The following is a 5,684-nucleotide window of genomic DNA, read 5'->3' as shown; positions in this document are numbered from 1 at the left end:
GTGCAGAATTCCATCAGATCCCTGGTGGAGCAACCTATTATACCTCTCATAGTTATTAACATGTAATGACAAGTTACGCCTCAAAGTTCAAGCGAATTTTCCAACAGATGTGGCTCGTTTTGCTTTCACTTATGCATTCATTTGGGATTCACTGCTGTGTCATAACTAGTTGCTTTTTTTCCATATTTTTAAGAAATGATTTGGACCACCCAAAAAATTGAAAAATCCTTAAACCAAGAGCTTTTTGATGTTTATCAATCTGATTTCAAGCAACACTTAAGAAATAAAAAGTAGTTCCAACAACTGGAGTTAGACAAACACATAATTTTATAAATATTTGACTCTACCTGGTGGATCAGAAGGTATAACTGAATAACTTCAACTCTCTCCTCCTGTATTTTATTTTATTTATTTGAATTTATTTTTACATATAAAGTTGTTGGAATAAGACTAAGAAAAAAGCTGTCTCTTTCTAGACTTTTTTAGCCTGGTAAATTTTATGAAACTATTTGTCAACCGGACTTTATTTAATTTTGTTTTAGCATACGGATTCAATAGACAAAAGAGTTTTATCAAACATAAATCAATTTTGGTATTCCCCAAGGCTCTAGCCTTGGCTTCCTGCTTTTTTACATGTGCTTTTTACATGACCTGAGAATTAGGAATTAAACGAAATAGGTTTCAATAGAGACAGCAAATAAATCTATGGTCATTTAGGGTAAAGTCTTAAGGTTTCAGCAAGACAACCTCAGTTTGTTTGTGGGTAAACTGACACACTTGTTCTCAATTTTGAGATACAAATTAATTTTTATTTTCAAAAATCCAACGTGTTTTTCCTTCATGACCTGACAATAAGGAATAAAACTAAATAGATCTTAATGCAGACAACACAATAATCTATGTGACTCTACTGCTATTTATCTCTATTAAAACCCTCACAGGGCTGTAAGTCGATAAAGCATTAGACTTTTAATCTGAGAGTCAAGGGTTCAACTCCCTGTTCAGGCGTTAACGTTTACAAGCTCAGTGGCCTTGTGGTAGAGTGTCCACCCTGTGACTGGAAGGTTGTAAGTATGTCTCCAGGCCAAGTCATACTCTAAAAATGGGACCCAGTGCCTCCCTGCTTGACACTCAGCATTAAGATGAGTTGCACTGGGGGGTTAAACTGTCATATGTTCCCGAGCGTGGGTGTGTCCCCCAGGGGACGGGTCAAATGCAGAGAACAAATTGCAATTTACTGGGACTTTAACTTCTTTTGAAAAAACAGGGTATTTTATGATCCATCAGTGTGTTCCCTTAATTTACTTCATGTCAGTGTTTTAAAAGATTTCGTTTTTCTATCAAAATGCAGAAAAACAGTCCTAATTTCCAAATGTGAGTCAATCTTAAATTCCTTTTTTTTGTTTATTCCGTGCAGAAATATATCAATACACATCGATTTCCCCAATTGCTTCCAGATTTTGGTGTTTGTCTCTCTGGTCACAAATTACTGCCACTATCAGCAGCTAATTGGCAATAATGCTGACGAGACTAAGTTACATCCGAACAGTTCATTCAATTATGGCAAGAGCTTTGATGTGTTCTGTTCCCACACTCCACTGGGGGACTTTCCAAACTCTAAAAGGAGACATTTCAGGTTTAATTAGCGGCATGCTTAGACTAAAATCAAGGAAAACAGATATGGAATCAGTCTTAGCAAAAATAAGGTGACGTAAATTCTGTTTTTGGTGTTCAGTTGTGTTTGGTAGCTGCTTACTACTTAAATTATGTTTTGTCTACTAAAATATTTCCAAAGATGATTGTGGGAATTACTGAAAAATACAAAAATAATTTAAACAGCTAATAATAAAAATAACAGGAACAAATTTAACATTCTATTCTTTAAAGACAATATGCAGATGACGCAGATGAAGCAAATTTTATTCATGTAACCCTTGTGTTATCCTAGGCACTTTACCATTGGGAGTTGGGTCATCTGGACCCCACTAGACAGTGCGCTGAACCTTTTTTCTTCACTGGTCTCCATGGATTACATGAAATCTTTCCACCTTTATCCACCTTTGTCATGGTAGGGAGAACACGTCAATGTAAGGGTGGGGTCATCTGAGATAGCACAAGGGTTAAAGTTGTAATTGGCATTTAAAATAATCAGGAAGGGACTCTGCAACTTTTCACAGTGAGGATTCTGTGGTTTGGGTTGGTTTTGTTGTTCTTGGTCAAGTGTTTGGTTTTGCTTTTTGTCAGACACACCAGTTTCAGGTTCGTGATCCACAGCTGTCTTCAGTTCAGTTAATTGCCCTCAGCCTATTTAGGTGTCTTGGTTTCTGTTCATACTTGTTAGGTCATCTACTCTTTTATACTTTGTCACCTTGTTTTGTCATGTTTAGTGTTTATTCAATGTTTTATTTCGTATCACCAAGCCTGGTCTCCTGCATATTGGGTCCTCCTCCATTTGGTCATTCACTCACAGAGAACCTGGATTTTGTTTTTGTTTTTTTTAGCCGGATGTTCAAATAGTTTTTCAAATTTTCTTCCACTGGATCCAAAACTTTTGCATAATAACCCTTTCCGTCCAGTCTGATTCTCAAATCTCCACCAAAGCTATAAAAAAAAATCAGTGAACAACTCTGATACCATGCTTGTCTAACAACAAAATCTGTGACTCCGCCCCTTTTGGAAGACGGCTTGGCAACTTTATTAACAAGAGGTAAGTTTACGAAATGTTGACATGCTTACAAGTAAAATATATAAATGTAATTCATCTTATCACAATATAATAGTTTCTATTTTTACAAGTTACAAGTTATTCAAATGATTTTTTCGTCGTAAAACATAGACAACCAAGTTTTTTTAGGAAATACAAAAAAGGGGCTTAAAAAGAAAAAATATCCTTTTTATGATTCATACAATTTCAAATCATTCAAATTTAAATATAGTTTTAAAAGGAGGTTTATACAAATATACTCCTCGTGTGTTCAAAGCAACATAACTCTTGATTGTAACAGTAGCATGTGTCCAACACAAGAGGCCCTTGGCTCTTTCTGTTTTCTACAGCTGCTGGACAGGACAAGTAAAAAAAAAAATTCTTATAACTAATTTAGTGGTCTCCATAAATGAGGTTACTTTAAATAACGTCCAGTGTCCTCCTGCAGACTAAACCTGTAATCTTTGAAGGAAAAACAAACTGAAAGCTCCAGGATTTCACACTATAAGGTTCCTAACGCTCTTAAAACTTTGAATTACAGAGCTTTCTATGTAATTGTTAATTAAGTTGTGTGTCTGATCCAAGCTTCTTAGCTAAAAGCCTGTAAATAAAGTGGTCATTTCTGTGAGCCTAAAGCCAAAATATGTTATTAATAAGTTTGGGAAAGAATTTGTGCCGCTAGTGTTCTCATGGCATCTCCACCAAGGTTAAGGTTTCATGGTGGTAGAAGTCATCTATGACTTACTGATGGTTAATCTGTTGGATATCCAGAGGAGGAAGAACAGCAGAGTCAAACCGGAGTTCTTTGTAGTTATGATGTCAAAGCCGTATTTGAGGCAGATGTGACGGTTAATAAAGTAAATTGCATGAATCCTCTCATGTTTGACAGGCCTGAACATGACAAACATGTTATGGTTGCTATGGAGCTTTTACTCTGATTCTGAATAAGCATTTATAATCAAAGAGTGAAGAGAGAGAATTAAAGAGTGTTTGAATCCATTTGTTGAATCCTGTCTTGCTTGCGCGTGTGGGAGTGGCGTGCACGTTTGGATCTCGGTTGGCATGCTGGCGAGAAAGTGCTGGTTTTGGCGGCAAGATTGTCCCTGCAGCGTGCGGTATTTGCATGCCTTTCAACGAGAGATGCACTGCATTACCTTTTTGCTTTTTTGACTGATGTGTCTTGGTCCTCGAAGGAGAAGTACACGTGATTCGGGAAACAGACAAGGACTGCAGCCACACCAAACCCACATCTGACACCTGATAAGGAGCCTGAGTTCGGCACGAACGCCGTTTGGCGTGGAGCCAGAGATCCTGCTGCATGCTGGCGACCAGAGCCGAAGGTGCTGGGAGGCGAGATGGAGAAAGAGGAGACGATTTCATCCCAGTACGTTGAGATGATCTTGAGATTTGTGTCATATATTCCCTCCACTATTGGGCGCACTTGATTATAAGGCGCACCTTCAACGAACAGTTTGAGGTTCACTGAACTATGAGGCTCATTAAGTGAGACAAAAGATTCAGAATTAAGTCTGTATGTCAGACTTCCTTAACTGTCAGCAACTCTAAAACTTGTTTGAAACACGCTACATGTTAGCCATGTTAGAAGCGTTAGCATTAGCATATTCACAATACCCGGATCTCCCAACCTTGTTTGCAAGTGTAAAAATAACATCGTCCAAACTCAGCTACACCTTAGCTGTGTTGGCGAATTCACAATAACACCTACAAAAACATTTCGACAGAGCGCTGTGCACCTCTTGAAATCCCTTTGACATCCATAAACACAATCAGAATGAATCCCTGTACACTGTGAGGTATAGTGTGAAAAATGGAGTTGAAGTCAGACTGCCTCGACTGAGAAATTCACTCCTCTCAGCTGAGAACATCCACTGTAAATCCTGCCCTGACGCTTCAACAGTGTTACAAACCCTGCTTTCTTCAGCGGCTCTCTCGACCCATGCTCATCGATTTTCCTTCACAGAGGGAGTCGATGCACGGATGAGCCGCTGCAGCAAAGAGGGTCAGGAAGTTTACAGCCTGAGGACGAAAAAACAACAACAAAAAAGAGAACAACCTTTTTCTTTTGGAAAAAGAAAATGCAGTGACATTTCAAACCCACTCCAATAAATCTGTGATAGATTCGTGTATCGGCAGTGTTTGAAACAACTTTCATTCCGTACCTGGAGAGTGTGGATGCAATGTTATGACATTTAGATGTGGTTAAATGTCTCTGGAGGCGGAGCAGCTTCTCTAATCCTCATCCTGCTCTCCACACACTGAAGTGTCCCTGTGAGAGGCAATTATCTGAGCTGCAGCGGCTCCAGAGTTAGAGGCTCGCGCTGCTGTCAGCGAGCAGGACTTAACAGGCTGTATAAATAACCTCCAAGGAGAAGAGTGTAGGTGTTGTTCCGCCGGCGCTGAAGGTGTTAAACTCGCAGTCTTCCTCTGCTCAAAAGCACGCTGTTGCATTTCTGAGGCTGATGGAGGAGCGTTGCTATGATGGAAGAAAAATCATAACTGCAGCCTGTGTGAGGTTTGTTATCAATTTGAATAAAAACGCACGAGAGTCTTTCATGTGTAAACACTGACCCCTACTGGCCAACCACCATTTCCACATGCTGTGAAAGAATCCACTTTTCTCTAACCCTTGTGCTGTCTTGTGGGGTCAAAATGACCCCACCCTTACATTGACGTGTTCTCCCTACCATGACAAAGGTGGATAAAGGTGGAAAGATTTCATGTAATCCATGGACACCAGTTAAGATCACAAATCATTGAAGAAAAAAGGTGCAGCGCACTGTCTCCCAACGTTAACGTTGGGAGTGGGGTCCTCTGGACCCCGCAAGACAGCACAAGGGCTAAAGTAAACACCTGGATCTGGAGTTAAGATCCATCCATCCATCCATTTTTTTAACCCGTTGTATCCCTTCGGAGGTTACAGGGTTGCCGTAGCCCATACCGGCTACTGTTGGGCAAAGGG

The 5,684-nt window shown here is 39.6% G+C and overlaps 1 long non-coding RNA gene across 1 annotated transcript; it reads left to right on the top strand.

Moving 5' to 3' along the window:
- Positions 1-2,255: 2,255 nt before the first annotated feature.
- LOC110017719 lies at positions 2,256-4,765 on the top strand. Its single transcript, XR_002293215.2, has 3 exons — positions 2,256-2,707; positions 3,898-4,088; positions 4,686-4,765. It is a non-coding gene; the product is annotated as an uncharacterized LOC110017719 (long non-coding RNA).
- The last annotated feature ends 919 nt before the right edge of the window (positions 4,766-5,684 follow it).

This window comes from Oryzias latipes, chromosome 24 (genome assembly GCF_002234675.1).
Source record: "Oryzias latipes chromosome 24, ASM223467v1".
NCBI classification, from domain to species: domain Eukaryota; kingdom Metazoa; phylum Chordata; class Actinopteri; order Beloniformes; family Adrianichthyidae; genus Oryzias; species Oryzias latipes.
Note: the sequence above shows the minus strand (reverse complement) of the source record. Positions and strands in the feature narration are given on the sequence as shown.